Source organism: Panthera leo, chromosome A2 (assembly GCF_018350215.1).
Source record: "Panthera leo isolate Ple1 chromosome A2, P.leo_Ple1_pat1.1, whole genome shotgun sequence".
NCBI lineage: Eukaryota > Metazoa > Chordata > Mammalia > Carnivora > Felidae > Panthera > Panthera leo.
The window spans coordinates 17,250,582-17,275,752 of NC_056680.1; the positions used below are offsets into that span (position 1 = coordinate 17,250,582).

At 44.7% G+C, this 25,171-nt stretch overlaps 1 protein-coding gene and 1 long non-coding RNA gene across 16 annotated transcripts in view; one reads left to right on the forward strand and one right to left on the reverse strand.

Moving 5' to 3' along the window:
* The window catches only part of MAP4 (microtubule associated protein 4), a 206,183-nt gene extending 183,223 nt beyond the window's left edge, over positions 1 to 22,960 (reverse strand). For 3 of the 12 annotated variants that reach the window (XM_042929183.1, XM_042929182.1, XM_042929179.1), the window contains exon 1: positions 10,315 to 10,815. The gene's annotated coding sequence lies outside the window, so the exon portion shown is untranslated. Of the gene's footprint in view, positions 1 to 9,454; positions 9,491 to 10,314; positions 10,821 to 22,878 lie in introns of those variants that run through there. The other 9 variants (XM_042929193.1, XM_042929192.1, XM_042929191.1 and 6 more) reach the window with 6 other exon arrangements.
* LOC122214286 lies at positions 10,596 to 16,986 on the forward strand. 4 transcript variants are annotated; one of them, XR_006199825.1, is made up of 5 exons: positions 10,915 to 10,996; positions 12,333 to 12,444; positions 14,622 to 14,664; positions 16,124 to 16,202; positions 16,825 to 16,986. It is a non-coding gene; the product is annotated as an uncharacterized LOC122214286 (long non-coding RNA). The 4 variants fall into 4 exon arrangements; XR_006199823.1 differs by lacking the exon at positions 16,825 to 16,986 and having other exon boundaries at positions 16,124 to 16,654; XR_006199824.1 differs by lacking the exons at positions 10,915 to 10,996; positions 14,622 to 14,664; positions 16,825 to 16,986 and adding an exon at positions 10,596 to 10,640 and having other exon boundaries at positions 16,124 to 16,654.
* Positions 22,961 to 25,171: the final 2,211 nt, after the last annotated feature.

The following is a 25,171-nucleotide window of genomic DNA, read 5'->3' on the forward strand; positions in this document are numbered from 1 at the left end:
ATTCCAACTGTCTTTTATGCAGAAATCAACAAGCCGATCCTAAAATTCATACAGAAATGCATGGGATCCAGAATACCCAAAACAATCTTGAAAAGAACACAGTTGGAAGACTCACACCTCTTGATTTCAAAACATACTATAATGTCTACGGTAATCAAGACAGTGTGGTACTGGCATAAGGATAGACATGTAAGTCAATGGAACAGAATTCAGAGTCCAGAAATAACCCCCCACATCTAAGGTCAGGAGATTTTCAAAATGAGTGCCAAGACAATTCAATGAGAAAGAAAAGTCTTTTCAACAAACAGTACAAGAACAACTGGATATCCACATGCAAAAAAATTAAGAATTTGGACCTCTCCCTTACATCATATATAAAAAATAACTCAAAATGCACCAAAAACCTAAATGTATCAACTAAAACTATAAAAGAAAAATAGGCAGAAATCTTTGTGATCTTACAGTAGGCAAGAGATCCTTAGTTGTGACACCTAAAGCACAAGCAACCATGAAAGAAACAAATAAAATAGACTTCATCAAAATTAGAAAGTTTCTCTTTCTCTCCCTCTCTGAAAAATAAGTAAAACTAAAAATTTTTAAAAAACTACAAAGTTTTGTGCTTCAAAGATACTTTAAAAAAAAGAAGAAAACCCACAGAATAGAGAAAATATTTGCAAATCATGTATTTAATGAGGTACGTGTGTCTAGAATATAAAGAATTCTTATAATTCCAAAATAAAAACAAAGACCCTAACTCGCAATGGGCAAAGGACCTTAATACTTCCTTAAAGGAGATCTACAAATAGGCAATAAGTACATCAGTCATCAGGGAAATCAAAATCACAATGAGGTATCACTTCACACTCACTACGATGGAATCAAAAACATATAACAAATTGGTGGCTGCCAGAGGCAGAGGGGTGGTAGGTGGGAAAAATAGGTGAAGGGGGTCAAAAGGTGATGATGATGATGATGATGATGATGATGATGATGATAGGAAGGAAGGAAGGAAGGAAGGAAGGAAGGAAGGGAGGAAGGGAGGAAGGGAGGAAGAGGGGAGACACTAATGAACAAGACTGGCCAGCGAGCAGAAAGTGACTAACAAATCTGGAGGAATCATTTCAAGTGCAAGCAGTAAAGAGTAACTGAGAAATATTTTGAACAACCGTAAGCTATTAAAATTCAGACACTACCCAGCACCAAGTCAAGGATATTGGCTGTCACAGCCATTTTAAAATAGGCTTTTTTTTCTATCGACAGATTAAATCTGGATAGGTTAAACTGTCTCAGCGTGAAGACACATTAATGGATACGGTATGTAATAAAAAAAAAAAGTTTTTAATTTTTTAAAGACTTATAATAGCCAAGTATTTGTGAGGATGTAGAAAAACTGGACCCCTCATATGTTGCTAATGGGAACATAAAATGGTATGGCCACTATAGAAAGCAGTCTACAGTTCCTCAAAAGGTTAAATATAGAGTTACCATATGACCCAGTAATTCCACTCCTAGGTATATACCCAAGAGAAATAAAAACATATGTCCACACAAAAACTTGTACATAAATGTTCATAGAGGCATTATCATAACAGCTAAAAAGTGGAAACAACCCACTGATGAAAGAACAAAACACCCATACAATGGTGTACTACTCAGCCATAAAAAGGAATGATGTACTGATATGTACTACAATATGAAGGATGAACCTTGAAAACACACTAATGAAAAAAGCCAGACACAGAAGGCCATATATTGTATGATTCCATTTATAGGTTACGTCCAGAATGGGCAAATCCATCAACAGAAATTAGACTTGTGACTGCCAGGGATGGAAGTGGGGGGAGGATGGGAAATGACTGCTTATGGGTTTGGGATCTCTTCTGGGGATGATGCAAATGTTCTAGAATCATATAGTGGTGATGGCTGCACAACACTGAATACACCAAAAACCAAAATGACTTGTATACTCTAACATGGTAAATTTTATGATGTGAATTATACCTTTTTTTTTTTAACCTAGAATAACATATGCCCAAAGATATATATTGGTGAAAACACCGAAGAGGAATACTTGACCAGACTAAGAAAATGGTCACAAAGGCTTTCTAAAGCTGATACCTGAGCTGATACCAAGGAAAAAAGTCTGTAAGTCTGTCTTGCCCCATACCCTCTCCCTTTCCCACTCCTCCTTAAATTCAGAAATCATTTACCTATCATCCAAAGGAACATTTATATGCCCAATACAAACTATTTCAATGAAAATATGTTCTACCTATAAAAAAATGAACGAGGGTTCTTGAATTGTCCCAGTGTATTTCTATTCCTAACAGAGAAAATGAGTTAACCAAATGAACACCTGAATAAGAATTTCAGTTTAACAAAAACAGAGCTCAGAGAGAGGAGTCACTTTAGGAAGCAACATTTTTCTTAAGGGTCTCTAACCTCTACTCCCACTCACCACTATCCCCAATCTCCCTAAATGCTTCATTCTTTAAATTATATTCCCTAAGAGCTTTAAGTTTTTCCACAACAGTTTCAACATGTATGGGGGGAAGGGGAGAGATAATGAGATAAAAGGCGTAACTATTTCACATGTGAATCATAAGTCAGAACCTATACTTTGTGATAATAAGCAATCATATAGCCTAACTTCAATCAATAATCAATAACTACCATTAGAAATAACTAGCTGTGACTTCAGAGTTTAAGATGTGAAATATTTTAATTATTATTTTGCACACAAACTAGAGTAGAAACTGAGAACCAAAACCTTTGAAAACACTTAAGTAATAAAAGTCAGAAGCAAGGAGAAAATAAAGTTAAGTTTTGTCTCTAATTACATACTACTAGGAACTGATCATGGCACTCTCTAGGTGAACATTTTCTTAACCTATTCAAATCAAAATATAGAAAGAACATATCAAAATTACAGATATAGGAAGGGTAACAAAGGCACAGGATAACAGAATCAGGATTCAAAAAGTCTCCTTTGGAACAACAGACAGAAATTGGACTTACAGAAAGAAAATAGGTGTAAAAAAGTCCAACACAGAATCAGAAAGCCAACCAATCAAGAATGAAGATTTGTGCCTGTTGGTTAAGCATCCCACTTCAGCTGAGGTCATGATTTTGTGGCTGGTGAGTTCGAGCCCTGCGTCGGGCTCTGTGCTGAGAGCTCAGAACCTGGAGCCTGCTTCAGATCTTTGTCTCCCTCTCTCTGCCCCTTCCCCGCTCACACTCTGTCTCTCTCTCAAAAATAAACATTTTTTAGGGGCGCCTGGGTGGCTCAGTTGGTAAGTGTCCGACTTCGGCTCAGGTCATGATCTTGCGGTCCATGAGTTCAACCCCTGCGTCAGGCTCTGTGCTGACAGCTCAGAGCCTGGAGTCTGTTTCAGATTCTGTGTCTCCCTCTCTCTCTGACCCTCCCCCGTTCATGCTCTGTCTCTCTCTGTCTCAAAAACAAATAAACATTAAAAAGAATTAAAAAAATAAACATTTTTTAAAAATTAAAAAAAGAAAAGAATGAAGATTTGGGTTAACACAGCTCTAGAGAAAAAGACCTAGAGGTGAGCTTACTGACAAACAAGTATAAGCTAACACTGAAAAGTGGATATTGAAAGAAAGAAAACAATTATTTTACTTATTTTTTTTAACGTTTACTTATTTTGAGAAAGAGAGAGTGCAAGTGGGGGAGGGGGCAGAGAGAAAGAGGAGAGAGAGAGAATCCCAAGCAGGCTCCGTGCTGTGAGCACAGAGCGTGATGTGGGGCTCAATCCCACAAACTGTGCGATCACGACCTGAGCCAAAATCAAAGTCCAATGCTTAACCAACTGAGCCACTCAGATGCCCTGAAAAAAATTATTTTAAGGCACCAATGACGAAAAAGTGGTAAGCTCCCCAAGGGAAGGGATCATTCTGAATTCCTTAATCACTTCATTTCTAGGGCTTAACACAATACCTGGATCAGACCATACGATCTGTAGCATGTCCACAAGTCGATGCCCAACATAATAAAAGGTTTAGAAAGCACATTTCATAAGAGGTGGCTAGGGAAAAAACTGTTTAGTCTGGAAAAAACTTAAGTGAGACAAAATAATTCCAGAAAAGGAATTATACTTGCTGTCAACATTGTCAAAAGTTAAAAAAAAAAAAAATCTAAAAACCAGGAACTTCTTTAATTAAAAGGAGCAATCCCACCAAGAAGGGATAAAGGAGGACCTGTAGTTAAGATACTTGATAGGAAGAGTCTGCTTTGCATGGGATCAAGCATAGCACTAGGAGTGAGACTAGGTCATCAATTCCAGCTGCCGTCACTCACTTCCTGTTTGGCCAAGGGCAAATGACATCACCTCTCCACTTAAGCTAAAAAACAATAATTTAAAATACCAATATTACAGGAGTATAATTTGAATTAGTTAACAATTGCAAAATACTTGGGAAATTTACTTTATGTGATAACGAAAACTGCATTTTCCTACTTTACACATACACTAAGGCTGAATAGTTAAATAAATCTATTATAAATAACAAGAGCCAAGTTTCTCACTGTCAGAGAAAGAAGTTACAAAGAGGCAAGGAGAGGAATGCTGGAATAAACCTGTGGTACTGGACTAGAGTCAGAGAGACCAGTATGAGTGCATGTTCACATTCATATCCAGACAGATATGGAAATAAACACAAATATGTATGTACACCTGGGCCAGTACACACACACGTATTTCCTAGCTCTGCCCTCTAGGATGGCCTAGAAGCAGTGACAGCTCAGTATTAGCGAGCACACCTAGTTCATTTAGAAACCAGATCCTGGTTTCTAAATATTTTCTTCCAATAAAAGAAACCAGGGCTCCTTGGAGAAATGGCTGATTCTAGGGCTGGGGCAGGGAAATACAAGACTGGAGCACCTTGCAGCATCAGGAAGTAAAAAGTGCTCCAAAAAAATGAAAAGAGAACACATCAAAAACACCTAAGTGTCAAATGGCCAAAGGCAGAAGAATGTGAGCAACGACGTACAGTATTACAACCCAAAGAAAAAAATAAATATTCGTGAATCCATACTGATATAAATGAGTAACGAAATAAACCAGGGGCAGGGGTAGATGGGAGTGTACAATCTTTCTTACAGAAGAATTCCAAATAATAAATGTAGAAGGAATGAGGGAAATAGAAAGTCACCACTACAATTATACACTAATTGCTGCCGCAGGCAAATTTCACTAATGAATGCTAAAATTAGTGGATGAAACTCAGATCTTTGTATAGCCTCACCGAACCTCCCCGCAAATAGTTATGAATCACTGTGGGTGATTTGAACTCAGACACAAATTCTTTGACACTCATTCCTTCAAGAGGTAGAGCTTCATTTCCTTCCCCCAGAAATGGGCTTGACTTGATGACTCATTTCTAGCTTCTAACAAATAAAGTAAGGAAATGGAAAAACAGTCACTTTAGTGAAACCAAGAAGATACTACCTTAATCAAATTATCAGGTTAACATCAGTAATAAGTCACAGTGATATCAGATATCCCCTGATATGCAATATGATGTGACAAGAAGGGCATACCACCTCTGGTATTCTTCCCCAAAATGCACAACTTCAGGCTAATCATGAGAAAATACCAGAAAACCCAATTCAGGAACATTCTACAAATAACTGCTACTCTTCAAAGGTGTCAAGGAGAAGCTAAGAAACTGTCACAGATTGTCAGAAACTAGGGAAATAAGACATCTAAATACAATGTGGTATCCTGGATCAGATCCTATAATAGAAAAAGAGCATCACTCTGGAAAAACTAGGGAAATGAGAGAAAAGCCTATAATTTACTTCATAATATGGAACTAATACTCATTTCTCTTTTTTAAGTTTATTTTTATTTTATTTATTTTGAAAGAGAAATAGAGAGCAACTGGGGGAGGGGCAGAGAGAGAGAGAGAGAGAGAGAGACAAAATCCCAAGCAGGCTGTCAGTGCAGAGGCCGAGGCGGGGCTCAAACTCATGAACCATGAGATCATGACCTGAGCCGAAGTCAAGAGTCAGACCCTTAACCAAATGAGCCACCCAAGCACCCCAACTAATATTGGTTTCTTAATTTTGATAAATGTATCATGGTTACATAAAATGTTAACATTAAGGAAAGCTAGATGAAGTTTTGTACTATCTTTACAACTCTTCTGTAAACAAAGTTACTCAAAATAAAATATTTTCTTATTTTTTTTAATGTTTAAGTTTTGAGAGAGAAAGAGTGTGCATGCTATGTGAGCAGCAGAGGAACAGAGAGAAGGGAGAGAGAATCCCAAACAGGCCCCCATGCTGTCATCACAGAGCCTGATGCGGGGCTTAATCCCAAGAACCATGAAATGACCTGAGCTGAAATCAACAGTCAACACTTAATCCACTGAGCCACTCAGGCCTGCCTCAGTTTCCTTCTCAAATGGACCAAATAAAATGAACCACCAAGATGACTTCCATGGGTCAAAATGCTTCTCAAGATTTTCTTACATTTTAAGGAAACATAAAACCTGCACATCAACTAACCATGCTTAATATTTAAAAAAAAGAAGGAGGGGTGCCTGGGTGGCCCATTCAGTTAAATGTCTGACTTTGGCTCAGGTCATGATCCCTGCACTGGGCTCTGTGCTGACAGCTCAGAGCCTGGAGCCTGTTTCAGATTCTGTGTCTCCCTCTCTCTCTGCCCCTCACCCGCTAGCACTGGCTCTCTCTCTCTCTCTCCCTCTCTCTCAAATATAAACAAACATTTTTTAAAAAATAATAAAAATAGGGGCGCCTGGGTGGCTCAGTCGGTTGAGCGTCCGACTTCAGCTCAGGTCACGATCTCACGGTTCGTGAGTTCGAGCCCCGCGTCAGGCTCTGGGCTGATGGCTCAGAGCCTGGAGCCTGCTTCCGATTCTGTGTCTCCCTCTCTCTCTGCCCCTCCCCCATTCATGCTCTGTCTCTCTCTGTCTCAAAAATAAACATTAAAAAAAAAATTAAAAAACAAAAAACAAAAAAACCAAGAAAAATAATAAAAATAAAAAAGAAGAAGGGGGTGCCTGGTTGGTTCAGTCAGTGGAGCATATACATGACTCTTGATCTCAGAGTCATGAGTTTGAGCCCCATGTTGGGGGCAGAGATTACTTAAAATAATAATAATAAAAAAGGGGGGGAAAGAAGAGGAGGAGAAGAAGGAAGAGAAGGAGAAAGAGGACGAGGACAATGGAGAAAAGCAATGCCTAAATTTGAAGTGTCAACCTCACAAATTTAAAGAGATAAAAGACGGATCACCAAATTCAAAAACAAAATTGGGAAAAAGAACAAGACACTGAAATCAAAAAGAACTCAGTCTCTCTGACTAAAGCTAACCCACCTAACCTGATGTAAGAAAGAGATTCAAACCACACAAGTCCCCCTTCACACAGGGGAACACGTACTTCCATACAGACCCCCAATCCGTAACTGAAATAAATATCACAAGGCAGTATCTCTCCCAGCTCTCAAATCATTTCAAGCAAGCTTGGGAAACCTGTCCTACTCTCCCCTGAAAGCCAGAGTATGTAATTTAAAAAGTTTTCATACCCTCAAAAAAACAAAAAGTAAAGATAGACCTAAGCCACCTAGACATAATAAAATCCAGGTGCTTCCTTCACTGTCAAGCAAACAATGGAAAATGATGTTAACATGTAATGTAAGGTTATTTGTAATTTTGAGAATTTTAACACAGATAAATATATGCTGAGATGACAGATATATGAAGAGAATAACTTACACACACACACACACACACACACACACACAACTGAGACAAAGTGGGAAAATGTTTTTAGAATCTTCCCAGCACTGTCAAACATCAATATATGTGTTCATACAATTGGGAGAAGAAGGAAGACTCACTAGGTTTCAGTAACTTGATTAAAACATCCGCCTAAAGGGGTGTCTGGGTGGCTCAGTCGGTTAAGCGGCCGACTTCGGCTCAGGTCATGATCTCGCGGTCTGTGAGTTCGAGCCCCGCGTCGGGCTCTGTGCTGACAGCTCAGAGCCTGGAGCCTGTTTCAGATTCTGTGTCTTCCCCTCTCTGACCCTCCCCCATTCATGCTCTGTCTCTCTCTGTCTCAAAAATAAATAAACGTTAAAAAAAAAAAATCCGCCTAAAAACATCCAGGGCCCTTAGTTCCCATTCTATAATCAACTGCCTTTTTATTACTGATTTGGCTGCCCAGAAACAAAGGAGGTGCCAGTGGATAATTAATTCCAATTGTGTACATGGCACTTTATACTTTCCATGTAAATAAACTGGTATCTGGTTTATCAGTCTCTAGCGAGATTACTTTGCATGAATAAATTCTCAAGCACTTGAGTCACCCCAGTGTGAATCAAAAATTTCAAGTTTCTGAACTACTGGGGGAGGGGAGGGCAGAGAGGGTCAGAGAGACCTTGATATGGATGCCACTTCTGATACTTAACTATCTGTGTGACTCCTTATTCCTGTCAGTCTCAATTTCCCCATCTGTAAATAAATACCTACTAGTGCCCGGAAGATAGCAAGTGCTCAAAAGGTGACAGCTTTATTATTTTTAAGCCAAACGTGAGAGGAAGACTACCAATGATAGAGAAACATTTCATTTGAAAAGTAGCCTGAACCATCAAACCACTTCAAGTTTTGAAAGACACTGGGGGGGGGGGGGGGGGGGGGGGGGGGGGGGGGGGGGGGGGGGGGGGTGGGGGGGGGGGGGGGGGGGGGGGGGGGGGGGGGGGGGGGGAGATGTGCCATCCCAGAGAGGTGTGAGAAGAGCAAAGTTAAAAAGTTTCAAGTACCGGCTGCCCTGTACAGTTCTCGCTTAGCAACTCCAATGTTGTCTACCAAACACCCAGCCGGTAATAGTTAGAGCATGACAACTGTTCACTCTAAATCCATGTGCTCAGCTTGGATTCAGGACTGATTTATAAAAATAGCTGTTGCTGCTGCTCTTTGAATCTCTTTGAGCTGATGACTGGCAGTGTTACCCTATAGGCCTAGAGCAGCTGTATTCCCTCACCACACCCATTTCTCTGCCTACCCAGCCGAGCTGACGGCAACCCCCCCCCCCCCCCCCCCCCCCCCCCCCCCCCCCCCCGGCAATCTCTGCACCCCCCCCCCCCCCCCCCCCCCCCCCCCCCCCCCCCCCCCCCCCCCCCCCCCCCTGGGCTGAGTGAGCAAATTACAAGCACAAATATCCCCTGATGCAATGCCACAACCATCCCTGGGAAAGCGCAGTGGCAGTTGCCAAAAGCTCAGCAGCAGGGAAACGGGCGGGAGACACACACACACACACACACACACACACACACACACACACACGAAACACTGCAATGCTATGCAGCCAGGGAGAGGGAATCGAGAGGCCCTAGGGAGCAATACTGTAACCGAACCAGAGGAGGGAAAGGAGAAAGGGGGTTTCCAGAAGAAAGCTGGGTAACACTAACCTTCCCGAGAAGCACGTTTCACCCCAGGTTTGGGTCCTAAAACACAAAACGAGGCGTAATCACTGCTTCCTCCGAAAAGAAGTAAATGCATTTAATTTACACGTTCCTGGGTGGAAGCAAAAACCCCAACGTTCCCCCACGGGGTAATTTCACCAAAAAAGAGTTCAGGCAACACACCAGCGGAGAACCTGGTCCAAGTGCTAAACCACCATCTCGGTTCGGGGTAACGTTTCCAACTGCCCCCTCCCGGTCCCCGTCCCAATCCTCCCATCCCCATACTTACTTCGCCGTCTCGGAGCCACACACACTTAGTCCCCCAACCCAACGCTTAGTCTGCCCAGTGCCGGAGAGGACGCACGCAGGGAGCCTAGGCTGGGGCCCGGTTCTCCAGACCGCCCCTCAGCCCCGCCCGTAACCCCGGACTGGGCACGCTCTCTAGCTCGCATCAGCTCCACCTCAACTGACCCCCACAAAGCCTCACGGAACGACCTCTGAGTTTTCCTACGTCCCCGAGCCCCACCCAGGGCCCCAGACCGCAGCCGACCCTCGCTCCCCGAACGCAGCCCCATCCCGAGCCCGAGGCGTGCCGCTCAGCCCCACGCTCCAGACGCCCGAAGCCGGTCCTCTCAGCCCGCTCGGCCCCAAGGGGCCCCGGGATCGCGCCCCGAAGCCTAGAAAGATCACGCCCTCAGGCCCCCTGCCCTCCCGCCCCCGCGTCCCGCAGGCCTGCGGCCACCGCCCTTCCCCGCCCCGGGCGGGCCTTGCGGGGTCCCGGGCAGCCGCAGAGAGCGGCTCGGGCAGCCCCCGGGAGAATGGAGAGGCCGCCCCTCCGATCGGGCCCCGCCTGTCGCCGCACCTACCCGCCGCCGCCGCGTCGGAGCCGAAGCCGGAGGGAGCCGGGAGAGGGCCGGGAGGAGCCGGGAGGAGCCGGGAGAAGTCGGGAGGAGCCGGAGCCACCGAGCAAGCCCGTGGGGCGGGGCGCAGGGAGGCGGCCGCTTCCTCGTCGCTCTCTTGAGGGCCGGCGCGGGGGCGGGGCGCCGCCACCGCCTATCCCGCGGGCGCCGCGGCTCCGGCCAATAAGCGCGGTGAGGGGGAGGGCGGAGGGCTGTGGCAAGCCAATGGGCGCCGGCCCCGCCGCCTCGACCTCGCAGTGGTAGCGGCGCGAGCGAAGGGCCGTTGGGGCGAGGTACGCATGGGGGCTTCAGACTCCCCTCTCCCGGCCGCTAGGGCCCGGGCGGCCGACGGGCACACCGACCGCCGCCGCTGCCCTGTGCTGGACGTTGCTTCCTTTCAGAACTTGGGTACCTGGAACTGGGAGGATGCGAGCAGCCGGGCACACGCGGCCGGGCCCGGGTCTCCCCGCCCGCGGGGCCTGCGGGCTCTGTGATGTAACCTGGGAGGGGCGCGGGGCGGGGCCTAGGGCGCGGGCCAGCTGGTCGCGGGAAGGAACCGTAGGGGGACAGGGACGCGGGTGTGGGGCCTCTCCAGGGCTGCGCTGCCACCAGCCACAAGTGACGTTGCTGGTTCAAGTTGAAATGTTCTGTAGGTGTAGAATACACACCGAATTTCCGAGACTTAGTAGAAAACATATATAAAAATCTCATAATTTTATATTGATTATAAACTGGATAGTTGATTACAAAATTGGTTACAGTTTTAGATATATTTGGTTAAATAAAACACATTTAGAATAATTTCATGGGGCACCTGAGTGGCTCAATCGGTTCAGCCTCCTCTTGATTTCTGTTCAAGCCTTGATACCAGGAAAATGATTTGGGGATCAGCCTTAGGTGGGGCTCTGTGCTGAGCGCAGAGCCAGCTTGGGATTCTGTCTCCTCTCTGCCCCTCTCCCGCTTGTGCTCTCTCTCCCTCTCTTTCAAAAACAAATAAGCATTTTTAAAAATAATTTTTGTTTGTTTGTTTGTTTGCTTTTTAAAATATGGCCGCTAAACTTAAAATCCCTATTTGGCTCGCGATATATTTCTGCTGGATAGCAGTGGTTCAGAAGGAAAAGGGACAGCTAACGCCTCTTGAGTGCTTATTATGTCCCAAGCACTCTTGTAGGTACGTGACACCCAAAAACTCATTTAGTTGCCAAAACAATGCTTTATAATTGGTATCAATGTTCCCATTCTCATTTTACAGATGAGAAACAAATACAAGTTTAGTAATTTATCTAATGACCACAAGCCAGCAATCAAGTGTGGTGCTTTTAACTCAGGCAACCAGGCACTGGGACATGTAGTCAGTCAACCTGTAGAGCAGGCTGGTTACCAGAAAGAACACTGGACTTGGTTGAAAGCCCTGGTTCAAGGTCAGCCCTGCTACTTTGTGTGTAACTTTGGGAAATTAAGCTTTAATTGCCTTAGTAAAAAATGAGATAATGCAAGTCACCAGCCTGTCATAGCCCCTGTTACGGTGACCTAGAGGTAGCATAGTGAGGTAAACTTGGACTCTGGACCCTGAGTCCCTGTGTGCAAATCTGGGAACTGCAACCTACAAGTTATGTGAGCTTGCGGGAGATTTTTAATCTCTCTGTACCTCAGTTTCCTTAACTGTAAAATGAATAATAGTCACACCTACCTTATTAGGGTTGTTAGGCAGATCAAATGTGTTGATATAAATAAAGTACTTAGCTTGGTGCCTAGCACTTAGCAAGCATTTACAGAGTACTACTCAGAATGACTTTAAAGAAGTATTTATAGCCTATACAAAGATGAAGGAATGAAGGATAAAAGGATAAGTGGAAAAGTTATAGAACTATGAATTTGGAGCCCTGGAAAGAACTTTAGGCCAATCACGGAGAACTGAAATGACTAATTAATAAGGCAGGTGTCCTGGGACCAAACTCAAAGCTTTTCCCCTCTTTCACACCCAGACTCCAGAGCAGGGGAACTACCATTGCAAGCCTGAATTCATTCATCCAACAGATACTGAATGATGATCTGCACATCAGAAAAGGCCACACAGTGAGGGGCATTTATAAAAAGGTAAATAAAATAGGTTTCCTGTCCTGATGAAATTAGCATTATTTCATACCAAAGCCCACAGATTTTGTTCAAGCATGCACTTAACTGTGCATGCTTAAGGAAAACACACAGGTGGGAGCTTCAAAAGTTACTCTGATCCTTCCTGCTGCCTGGAGTAGCCAGCCCCAATGCCTGTCCTGGGGCTTCAAGAATAGAATAAGCTGTGAGCTCCTTAGAAGTCAGATGGCTGGGAAAATTCAAAAGTGTTGGAATCTTCCATTCCTTCTTTAAGGTGATAAAGTCACCATGTTTTATGTATCCCAAGCTAGACACTCAAAAGCCATTCTCAGTTATTCCCTCCCTTCTCCCCACCTCAGGCCTACCAGATATTCCTTCTGCATCAGAAACATCTCCACCAACACTGATGCTGTTCTGGTTCAGTCCCTTTTCTCTTTCCTGCCACAGCTACTTCCAAGCCCTCTCTCCCACCTACTTCAGTCCAAGTTACACAATTTAGGCACCACCCTCTCCAGTTCATACACCTCGTCCTGCACCCATTCTCTGCCTACCACAGCACTCACCACATACGTGGTAATTTTCGTGTAAACATGCATCTGCCCTAGTAGATTTTTTTCTCAAAGTACAGGTTCATTCTGTTTCCCCACCTCCAGATTTAACATAAACTTCTTTTTTTTTTTTTAATTTTTTTTTTTAACGTTTATTTATTTTTGAGACAGAGAGAGACAGAGCATGAACGGGGGAGGGTCAGAGAGAGGGAGACACAGAATCCGAAATAGGCTCCAGGCTCTGAGCTGTCAGCACAGAGCCCGACACGGGGCTTGAACTCACGGACCGCGAGATCATGACCTGAGCCAAAGTCGGCCGCTCAACCGACTGAGCCACCCAGGCGCCCCTAAACTTCTTTTTTTTAATGTTTATTTATTTATTTTGAGAGAGAGAGAGGGCCCGCGCACATGCATGTGCTCTTGGGAGGAACAGAGAGAGAAGTGGGGGGAAAGAAAGAGAGAATCCCAAGCAGGCTCCCGTGCTCAGCGTGGAGCCTGACATGGGGCTCAATCTCACAACCGTGAGATCATGACCTGAGATGAAATCAGAAGTCAGGTGCTTAACCGACTGAGCCACCCACGCGCCCCAAAACTTTACAACTTTTAGAAGAAAATACGTTTATGGAGATACCTTGATGCTCTCAAGGTAGGAACCTCTGGCTGAAATTTCCTGGTACAAACACTTATCAGATAAATACGCAATTTTTACATACCAATTATTATCATAATTTATAATGTTTATGTTAGAATTCCCTAGAGAGAGAGAAATAAAAGTACATGGATTAGGATTTGAATAGGATAGAGTCATAGAATTAAGAGCCAGAAGGGTTTTTTGGGGTCACTTAGCCCAAACCATTTTCAGGTGAGGTAACTGATACATGTCAAAGACCCACAAATAAGTGGCAGAATCCAAACTTGAACCTATTTTCTGATTCTCAGGCAGGAGTTTGTTACACCCACTCCTTCTTTCATCTTTAAGATGCTGTAGCAAAGGGGTGCCTGGCTGGCTCAGTCAGTTAAGCGTCCAACTTCAGCCCAAGTCATGATCTCACGGTTTGTGAGTTCAAGCCCCACGTCAGGCTCTGTGCTGACAACTCCGAGCCTAGAGCCTGCTTCAGATTCTGTGTCTCCCTCTCTCTCTCTGCCCCTCCCCTGCTCACACTGTGTCTCTCTCTTTCAAAAATAAATAAACATTAAAAATTTAAAAATAAAATGGTGTAGCATAGGGGTGCCGGTCTGGCTCAGTCAGCAACTCTTGATCCTGGGAGTTGTAAGTTTGAGCCCCACATTGGGTGTAGAAATTACTTTAAAAAAATAAAATAAAGTCTGTGCTGACAGCTCGGAGCCTGAAGCCTGCTTCGGAGTCTGTGTCTCCCTCTCTCTCTCCCCCTCCCCCTCTCATGCTCTGTCTCTCTCTCTCTCTCTCTCTCTCTCTCTCTCTATCAAAAATCAATAAATATTCAAAAAAAATTTTTTTAAACAAAAAGATAATAAAAATAAAATATTTAATAGATAGATAGAGATGAAATGGTGTAGCATAGTGATGCAGCAAACATTAGATACTAACTACTCAAAAGTCCCCTGCCACCTCCTACTTTAGTGCCTGGACACTTATCCTGACTCCTTTTGCAGTTGGGATTGCTATGTGCCTCACTGGATGGAGCAGAGCTTTCAGGTAAGTCTTTATAAAAAGACAAACTCAGCTGCCTGGAATACAGACACAATGCCTAGAGGTGATACAGCCATCTTACGATGGTAAGGACAAAAGTCATGGGCTGAAGGTGAAGAGTGGCAAGATAGGAGAAGACTAGGTCCTTAGCATCCTCTGGCAGCTACACCTATCTGACTGTCCCCCTCTGGACCTCTTGTAAAGTGAGGAAAGTAACCCCTATCTCTAAAAGCCATCGTTAGTCAATAAGTCTCCAATGGTATAAGCCACCATCAGTCTCTTATTTGCCGGATACGCAATCCAAACTGGCACATGGAGTAAAAGCCCTGGATTACAAGTTAAGAAACCCTGTTACGGTCCCAGCTCTTCCAGGAACAAGCCGTATGGCCTTGGGCAAGCCATTTTCCATCTCTGGGCCTCAGGTTCCTCATCTCTATCACGGGAGGTAGAACAAGATGGTCTTCTCACCTCTCACTTTCTGTGATTTCATTCACTGTGCATGCCTCGTAATGTGCAATGGGGGACCTCCTTTCCCTCGAAATGAGACTACCTCTTTCAAGGTTCCCTAAGTATTTCCTTGTTCCTGTAACCACAGGACTAGTTACAAAGACCTGTCCCTTTCGAGCGAATGTGATAAAACACACAGTTTGGGGGCCTTCCCTTACACAAATCCCCTAACTAGGTCCCTTTTTCCTCTTCCTTTGCTTAGTTTTATTCACCTATTCCCAGAGGGAGCTCAGAAGGGGGTTCCACTCTAAAACTAATGGAGCACAGCGCCCCCCTCTCTCCTAAACTTGCTATGTAATTTCTCCTCTTGGGGCCTCAAATTCACTGTTCGTTAAATGAGAGCGTTGCAGACAATGAAAGCTCCAGATTCTGTGTCTCCCTCTCTCTGCCCCTCCCCCGCTTGCACTCTTTTCCCCCCTCTTTCAAAAATAAATAAATATTAAAAAAAATAAAAATTGTAAAGTTTTATGTTTTTCTGTAGAAGTCTTACAACCCTATTGTGAGGTTAATTCCTAGGTACCACAATGATTTTATTTTTTTCCTATCACATTTTGTAAATGATTACTGGTATATAGAAATGCTATTCCTTTTTGTATGTTAACTTTATATGTAGTAACCTTGCTGAACTCTTTTCAATTCTAATAGCTTCAAGCTCCAGAATTCTAAGGCTCAATTACACCTTCTAGATTTTATCTCACTTTGGGATAGTGCTTCCCCAGTTACTAAGTGCTTTGCTCTCTGGTACTGCTGGTTAGCCCTTCTATAACTCTGAGTTAGGCAGGGCTTGTATTGTCATCCCTATTCTGAAGCTGAGGAAACAGATTCAGGGATGAGGCGTGATATGCCCAAGATCACGCAATTAGTAAGTGGCAGATCTGGAACTAAACACCACGTCCTTTCATTCCTTGCCACTGTACCTTGATTTTGAAATTTTCTTCCCTTTCCCTTTTCTCTCTAGGATCCACTTCCTGGCTACAAATCATAACTGCTCTTAGCTGTGACCCCAAGACTGCACACAGTGATGCCCTCAGTTCCAGGTATTTGGTACTCTCCCCAGGAACCTGGCTTTCCCTCAATTCTTCTTCCATCCTCTGTCCTGACCCTCAGTCCTAAATACGACCTCCTAATTTCTTCCCAACTCTGACTCCAAGCATCCCATCCCATCTGGAACTCCAGTGGTTATGTCAATGTCTGGAACCACGGTCTGGCCCTTTGTAAGCCTCTGTACTTGACACAACTCTCATTTTGGTTCTGTTATTCTTCTGCACCTCACTGTTCACTCCATCCAACCTCTCGTTCATCATGTGAAATCCCTAAAGAGATCAGATATGGTCAGAGAAGATGGGAACTGGAAGGTCCTTTGAGGGCTTCCAGGCCAAAGACCAAGCAGAAACTGTAAATGAGAAAGCTGATTAGTTATAAAAGAGTGGCCTGGGGGGCGCGTGGGTGGCTCCGTCGGTTAAGCCTCTGATTTTGGCTCAGGTCATCATCTCCCGGTTCATGGGCTCAAGGCGAGCCCCACAGTGGGCTCTGTGCTGCCAGCTCGGAGCCTGGAGCCTGCTTCAGATTCTGTGTCTCCCTCTCTCTTTGTACCCCTCCCCTTGCTCATGCTCTCTCTCAAAAATAAAATAAACATTAAAAAAAATTTTTTTAATGAAGAAAAAAGAAGAGTGGGTTGGAGACTGTGGAGAGCACAGGGCACATGCCCCAACTCCAATCAGTTGCTGCCAGTTGCTGGAAACGTGGGCCCTGTGTGGTTGGAGAAGATGGAGCCAAACTTTTATGTGCAGTGTCCTGGCTGTTGAATGTCAGCAAGTACCATGTAGGACATAAAAATTAATTGATTAATTAAAAAGGGGCTTCTGAGTGCCTCAGTTGGTTGAATGTCCAACTCTTGATTTCAGCTCAGGTCACAATCCCAGGGTCGTGGAATCGAGCCCCACATTGGGCTCCTCGCTAAGTGTGGATTCTCTTTCTCTCTCTGTCTCTCTCTCGCTCTCTTAAATTAAAAAAAATAATAATAATAAATTAAATACCATATAGGACAAATGTCTGTGGACTGGCGGCTCTCAGGTTGCCAATTTACAACCTCTGCTCTGGTCCAAACCCATCACCCATGGATAAGGAGATTGACATCATGCAGCAGATCAATAGGAGAGAAGGAGGCAGGACCCAGCCCTCAGACCCATTCAGAGCTCACCACCATCACTCACAAGCCAAAAGCAACCCAGCCGATTTAACAAGCCTCTAGTGAGAGCCTGCTGTGGGAAAGATGTTCTGAGAGGGGACCAAGATGAAGGGATTCTTTTAGAAGATGCCCACTGTAGGTCCTTGGCACTTTTTCACTTAGCTTGAGATCACACATTTGGCAGGTTGGAACAAACTAACATATTTAGAAAAGAGATGCTCATGTCCATGGAGTTCTTGTCAGCACAGTCCTCACTGACTGAATTAGGATTCCAGGGACCTTGCAGTAGAGCATTTTCCAAACTTTCTGTTTAGAAACCATTTCAAACTCATTGAAAAGCTGCAAGGATAAAAATGGTATATAGCACTCTCATATACCCTTTACCAAAATTCACTTCTTTTCAACGTTTTCCCCATTTGCTCTATGTACTACACACACACAACAAAAACATATTTTTCGAGCCATTTGAGGGTAGATCACATACATGATGGCTTTTAACCCCTGAATACTTCAGTGTGCATTTCTAATAATAAATATATATCTTATCACCACAATACAGATATCAACTCAGTAAGTTAAAATTGACTCAGGAGTTTGATCCAATCTACCATCCGTATTTCAGTTTTGTCACTTGACTCAGTAGTGTCCCTAATTTTTTTCTCCTCCAAAACAGGATCCAGTCTAGGATTAAATATTACATTCAGTTGCTATGTCTCTGTAGGTTTCATTAATATGGAACATTTTCACAGCGTTTGTATGTATGTGCATGTGTATGTATGTGCGTTTTATGAAATTAACACTTTTGAAGAATATAGTGCTCTCTCTTGCTCACTCTCTCTCTCTTTTAGAATGTACTTCATTTAGGGTCACCTGGGTGGCTCAGTGGGTTGAGCGTCCCACTTGGGCACAGGTCATGATCTTGCAGTTTGTGAGTTCAAGCCCCGCGTCGGGCTCTGTGCTGACAGCTGAGAGCCTGGAGCCTGCTTCGGAATCTGTGTCTCCCTCTCTCTCTGCCCCTCCCCCACTCGTGCTCTGTCTCTCTCACGCTCATAAATAAATAAACATTAAAAAATTTAAAAAAAATAGAATGTACTTCATTTGGGTGTCTGATGTTTTCTCATGGTTAGATTCAGTCTAGAATACAGTAGAAATGATGCCATGTCCTCCTCAGGGCATCGTATCAGGAGGCATGTGGTGTCCATCTGCCCCTCACTAGTGGTATGAATTTCAATCATCAAGTTACGGTGTTTTCTGATTTTTCCAGTGTATTGTTGTTGTATTTTCCCCTTGGAACTAATAAGCAATCTGTGGAGAGGCACTTTAAGACATGCTTACATCCTGCTCCTCATCAAAATTATCCCCTAGATTTCACATCCATTCATGAGTCTTGCCTAAACCAGTCTCTACTGTGCTGGTTGCATAGTGGTGGTCTTTCCATTCCACTTCTCTGTCCACATTTACCTGTTGACACTCAGGATTTTGAGGTAAACTGTATGCCTTCCATCCGGAGGGGTGCAGTTTTGGCCTCTGTCAAGGTATGTGAGTTCTGGAGTTCCACGTGACTAATGGGAATAGAGGGAAGGGAAAGAGCCTGCTTTGCCTAGTCATTGAGAGTAGATAAAGGGTCAACTGGGACAGTCACTCCAAGGATTCCACTTAAAGGAGCTGAGACCTTCAGAGAAGCAAAGCAGCGTAGAGGAATATGCTTCACACAAACAGTATCACTTTCAAATCCTGTCTCTTCCCCTCACCTACTTTGTGACTTCCAACACCTCACCTAGATTCTCCTGGCCTGTTTCCTAACTTGTAATATGGGATAATTCCTACCTCGGAGGCTCAATGGAAGATTGGAATAATGCTCATATCTTACTGGGCCCATAGTAAATGAGAGGTGCATATTATATAGAATATAAGAAAATTATGTAGTGCTTGAATTATGTTTCATTTCAACAAATGTCTACTGAGAACCTACCATGTAACAAGGCATTGTGCTTGGGGCTAGAGACTAAATAAATCAGCCCTCAAAAAGTTCACAATCCAGAGTAAGAAAAAGACCAACTTAATTCCACATTTAGCCAAGAAAATGAAAACATACATCTACACAAAGCTTCGTTCAAGAATGTTCACAGTAGGGGCATCTGGGTGGCTCAGTCAGTTGAGCATCCAACTTTGGCTCAGGTCATGATCTCACGGTTCGTGGGTTTGAGTCCCACGTTGGTTTTGCACTGAGAACTGGGAACCCGCTTCAGATTCTCTCTCTCTCCCTCGCTCTGTCCCTCCCCTACTCATGCTCCTGCTCTTTCTCTCTCTAAAGTAAGCATACATTAAAAAAAAAAAAAGGATGTTCACTGCAACAATATTCTTTTTTTTAATTATAGTTGACAATGGCAACTACATTCTTAATAGCCCCAAACAGGAAATAGCCCAAACATCTATCAACAGGCGAATGGATAAACAAAAATTATAGTACATCCATACAATGGAATACTACTCAGCAATAAAAAGGAGCAAACAACTGCTTTTATGTAACAGGTCTAAAATATGCTGAGTGGAAGAAGCCTTGCATAAGAGTACACACTGTGATTTCATTTATATGAAGTTCTAAAACAGGAAAAACCATCAGAAGAGTGGTTGCCCAGGGTGGAGGCAGGGAGGAGGTTGCTGGGAAACTCTGCATGATGATAATGTTCCATATGTTGATAGGGGGTGGATTGCACAGGTGTATCCACTTGTCCAAATTCAGCAAATGTACACTTAAGATTTGTGTATTTCATTGTATACGGATTTCACATCAAAATAGAAAAAAAAACTGTAAAAAAGAGCTCTGATTAATAGTATACCTCTAGAAGTATTTATTTTTTTTTTATTTATTTTTTTTTTTTTTTGTCTTCACACCCAGCATGGAGCTCAGTGGGGGGCTTGAATTCACAACCTTGAGATCAAGACCAGAGCTGAGATCACAAGTTGGATGTTTGGGGTCACTGGATGGCTCAGACAGTTTAAGTGTCTGATGAGGGCTGAGGTCATGATCTCACAGCTGGTGGGTTTAAGGTCCACATCAGGCTCTCTGCTGTGAGCACAGAGCCCACTTTGGATTCTCTATCTCCCTCTCTCTCTCTGCCCATCCCCCCACCACCACTAGCATTTTCTCTCTCTCTCTCTCTCTCTCTCTCTCTCTCTCTCTCTCTCTCTCTCATGTTTAATAAACATTAAAAGAAAAAAAAGAGGGGTGCCTGGGTGGCTCAGTCGGTTAAGTGTCTGACTTCAGCTCAGGTCATGATCTCGCAGTTTGTGAGTTCAAGCCCTGCATCAGGCTCTATGCTGAGCGCTCAGAGCCTGGAGCCTGCTTTGGATTCTGTGTCTCCCTCTCTCTGCTCCTCCCCCACTCATGCTCTCTCTCTCGCGCGCGCGCTCTCTCTCTCAGAAATAAACATTTTTAAAAATTTAATAATAAATAAATACATAAATACATAAATAAAAAGAGTTGAACGCTTAACCGACTGAGTTACCCAGGCACCCTACATCTAGAATTATTTAGAGAGAAGTGTACTGATGTCTAGATTTATTTTGACTTGTATCAAAAAACATGGATTAATAATAGATGGATAGCAGCATGGAAAGATGAATAGATTCGTAATAAAAACAAGCTTGATAACGTGTTAAAGAGTAGAAACAAGATGCTAGAGAAATGGGTGTTAACTGTAAAATTCTTTCAGTTTTGCTGTACATTTGAAATGTTTCATAATAAAATGTTGTGAGTGAGGAGACAGGGCTGTATAATTCAAGTCGGACTTTGATAAATGGTGTAATGGAGAAGTTGTTTCCGCTGGGGATGGATGGTAGCAGGGGTCAAGGGCAGTCTCCTAGAGGAGGAATCTTAGGAAATCAGCCTGAAAGATAAGATTTTAAAGGCAGGGGTACCTGGGTGTCTCAGTCAGTTGAGCATCCAGCTCTTTATTTCAGCTCAGGTCATGATTCCAGGGTCATGGGATCAAGCCCCACATAGGTCATGATCTCTCAGTTTCGTGGATTCAAGCCCTGCATCAGTCAGTGGGGAGCTGACTCCACACTGTCAGCATGGAGCCTGCTTAAGATTCTCTCTGTCTCTCTGTCTCTCTGTCTCTCTCTCTCTCTCTCTCTCTCTCTCACTCAATTAAAAAATAAATAATAAATAAATAAATATCTTAAAGGCAGAAGGAGGAAAGGGGGAAGAGGGCATACCAGTAGGAAAAACAGGGCAGTAGGAAAATGCAAGGCACTTTGCAGAAGCTGCAAAGCAGCAGAGGACTCTGGGGGCAGAGTGGCGGGAGAGGAGGCCAATGAGCTGAACTGTGCCCAAGCTGGGACAGCCTTGAAAGACAGACAAGGACATTTGATTTTGACTCAGTAAACAATAGGGAGACACTGAGCTGGACAAGCACGCATGCATGTGTGTGTGTGTGTGCACGTGTGTGTGTGCAAGGCTTTGTCATCTGACAGCCGGACTAGAGGAAGGCAGGGATAGAGCCATCAGTGGGGACAACAGCAGGGCAGGTGGTCAAGGTTTTCTATTGCTTGTATTAGCCAGTTGACAATGAGGGCAATTTTTGTGACAGAAAAAAATGGTGAAGACAAGCCCTTCCTAGAGGTGAAAAGTCTTTAGTGAGTGGGGAAGAGAATTCAGTTTGTCCTAATTCCCAGCTCACTGGAAACTCTGATCTCCCTAAAGACTTCCTTTTCCCTTTGAAGCTGTAGTCTGTCTATTGACCTGCCCTCTGACCCTCAGCCACAGTCCAGAAGATGCAGCTCACCCGTCAGCAAGAACACACTGGGAGTCGGAACTCCTCCTTTAGAAATTTGTTGTGTTGGCCTGCTTGTCCTCCATGCTTCCTCCCAATTTCAAGACTTCTCTATTCTGGTCTTTTTTTTTTTCTTTTTTTAAAGTTTATTTATTTATTTGAGAGGGACAGAGACAGTGTGAGTGGGGGCAGGGCAAAGAGAAAGAGGGAGAGAGAGAGAATCCCAAGCAGGCTCCATGCTGACAGTGCGGAGTCAGCTCCCAACTGACTGATGTGGGGCTTGAATCCACGAAACGAAGAGATCATGACCTGAGACGAAACCAAGAGTCAGATACTTAACAGACTGAGCCACCCAGTCGCCCCATTATTCTGGTCTTCTTGCAACCACCCTCATGTGAACATGAGATCACGACCTCAGCCTTTCCAGGCTCTCAAACATTCATTTTCCAGCCCCTTGGTGATCTAGTGGCTAGGATTCTAGAGCTTTCAAATGTGCCTTTTCCCCTTGACTTGCAGGTGTCTTTCTGATCACAGCCCTGTAGTCTTGTCTCTTTCCTCCTAGTTAGGAGTGTCACTGTCACTGCAGTGTCCAGCTCCAGCTCCTGGCTGATCCAGGCTGGGCTTGAAAGAGTCAGGAGTCTGGCAAATCAGGAGTCTCTGAGCCTTGGGTACCACAGGTGCCCAGCTTCTCTCCTCCACACCTTCCCTCCATTTCCTAAAGCTCACAGAGGACATGTAGTGACCTACCTGAATAGTCACAGCCTTCATTTGTCCAGCAGCCACAGCCCCTGTTTCCAGTCCTCACAACAGCCCTGCAAGAAGGACAGGACAGAAATGCCTCAGTTTCTCAACCTTCACAGAGTTCAGAGATAGCCCGAAATTTTACACTCATCAACTTTAATTCTCACAATGTTCCCTCCTTGACAGATAAGGAAGCTAAGGCTCAGAGAGGCTAAATAACTTGCCCAAGGTCACACAGCCACTTCCAAGAAATTACAACCAATGTATCAAAAAGAACAGTTTCACTGTGTTCTATGCACTCAGCACTGACTATTATCCCCACAAATAGACTCTAGCAGCCCTGAGGAGCCTACCCAGGGGTCTTGGCTGGCCAGTACACACAGGGAGATGCGGGGGGCAGGGGGTGGGGAGTGTTGCTCATCAGTCTGGGGCAACAAATGGAAAAGGCCCAGAGGTGACTCTGTTGCTTCTTGAGGGACAACAGGAGTTGCCCAGACTCACCCCTTCACTGAGCAAATCCTGAAACTTACCTTGAGGGTCAATTGCTGAGGGGAGAAAGAGATAGGCAGGGAGACCCTTCCAGATTCTCTCAGATGCAGAGTCAAGAAGCTAAGAAATGGCGAGACGCATGCAGGGCAAGCACCATCAGAGAAGCAGGAACAGAGGGAGAGAGGACTGCAACACAGTGAAGGACCTTTTTTTTTTTTTAAGCTTATTTATTTTAGAGAGAGAAAGAGAGAACATGGGTGGGGGGAGGGGCAGAAAGAGAGAGAATCCCAACCAATCGATTCGAGGCTGGAACTCACAAACCGTGAGATCAGCCGAAATCAAGAGTCTGGCGCTGAACCAACTGAGCCACCCAGGCACCCCACGGTGAAGGACCTTTGAAGGGGGAAGATGGGTAAAGGATGCACACACACAACCTCCAGGGTACTTACTGCCCAGAAGGGCTCACGGTTCTCTCTTGGGAAAATCTGTACCCACCTGAAAGGCTGGATGCCAACAATGAGTGGCCTCAGAAGGTCTCGGCATATGTGGGGCAGGGACAGTGTCTGTTGCCATGGTCAGTGGAGGCCCCTCCAGGCCTCTGACACTCTCTAAGCAGGCGGGCTGTGCATGTTTAACCTTCCGTGGGTGTACCCAGCACCACACTTGTGAGCTGGGTAGAAGCTTTGGAAGAACACAGCTCAGAGGCCACCCCTGGGAGGCCTTCCCTGACTCTCCTGGGGAAGGAGCTTTTGTGTCCTCCAGTTATCTTCTTCCCAGAGAGTTAAGTGCTCCCTGCCCTGGTCTGAGCCACTTCTGAGTTCTCCACAGTGCGCAGTGCTTGTTTCTTGTTCATTTTTTTTTTATTTTACTACCTCACCTGCTGTCAGGGCTCAGGGTCCACTGGGTAGATAACAGCAGGGCAGGACTGCTGGATCCCCCAAGGAGGCTGGGTCCCTCAGGGTCCCACTCGGCCCTAAGAGCCCATGAGTTCTGAGCAGACAAATCTTCCCACCATCACCATGGTGATGTACAATATATCCAAAAATTCCTTTGAGATGTTTCCCTTTCAAAGGTAGAGCCGAATTCCCCTCCCCTTGAATGTGGGCCAGACTTAGTGACTTGCTTCTAATGCATAGAATGTGGCAGAAGTGATGCTCTGACTGGGAGGCCAAGCAATAAAAAGGTTACAGCTTCCTCCTGGCTCCTTCCTCTGGAAGGGCTCGCTCTGGGGGACGTTGGTGACCATACCCTTAGGACGCTTGAGGAGTGCTGTGGAGAAGCCGCTGCAGGGAGGAAGTGAGGTCTGCTCTCAAAGCCAGCACCAACCTGCCACGCGTGCAAGTGAGCCATGGCCCACGGGGGTCCCCCAGCCTCAGTCAGGCCCACAGATGACTATGGCCCCGGCAACACAAGCTTGCAGGGCTTGAGACCCCAGGCCAGAACTGACTGGCCAAACCATTCTCGAATTCCTGATCCACAGAAACTGTGAGAGATAATAAATATTTCTTGTTGAATTAAGCCACTGAGTTTGGAGGTAATTTGTTGCACAGCAGTGGATAACTAAGACATTATCCTTCTCCCCACTGACTCTTTCCAAGCTCCCTCTGCTGCAGCCAAGTTGAACCACTCACTGTTCAAAGAAATACATTTTGATTGAGTACCTTCTGTGTGCCAGCCCTGGCCAGACACTAGGGATACGGCAGTGAGCCTGCTAGACCAGCGTGGGCTCTGTCGTCATGAGCTTAAGGGGTCACACACTCCAAACGTTGACAGATCCTGCTTTGGCCCGCATTGTGCCCTCCATCCAGAA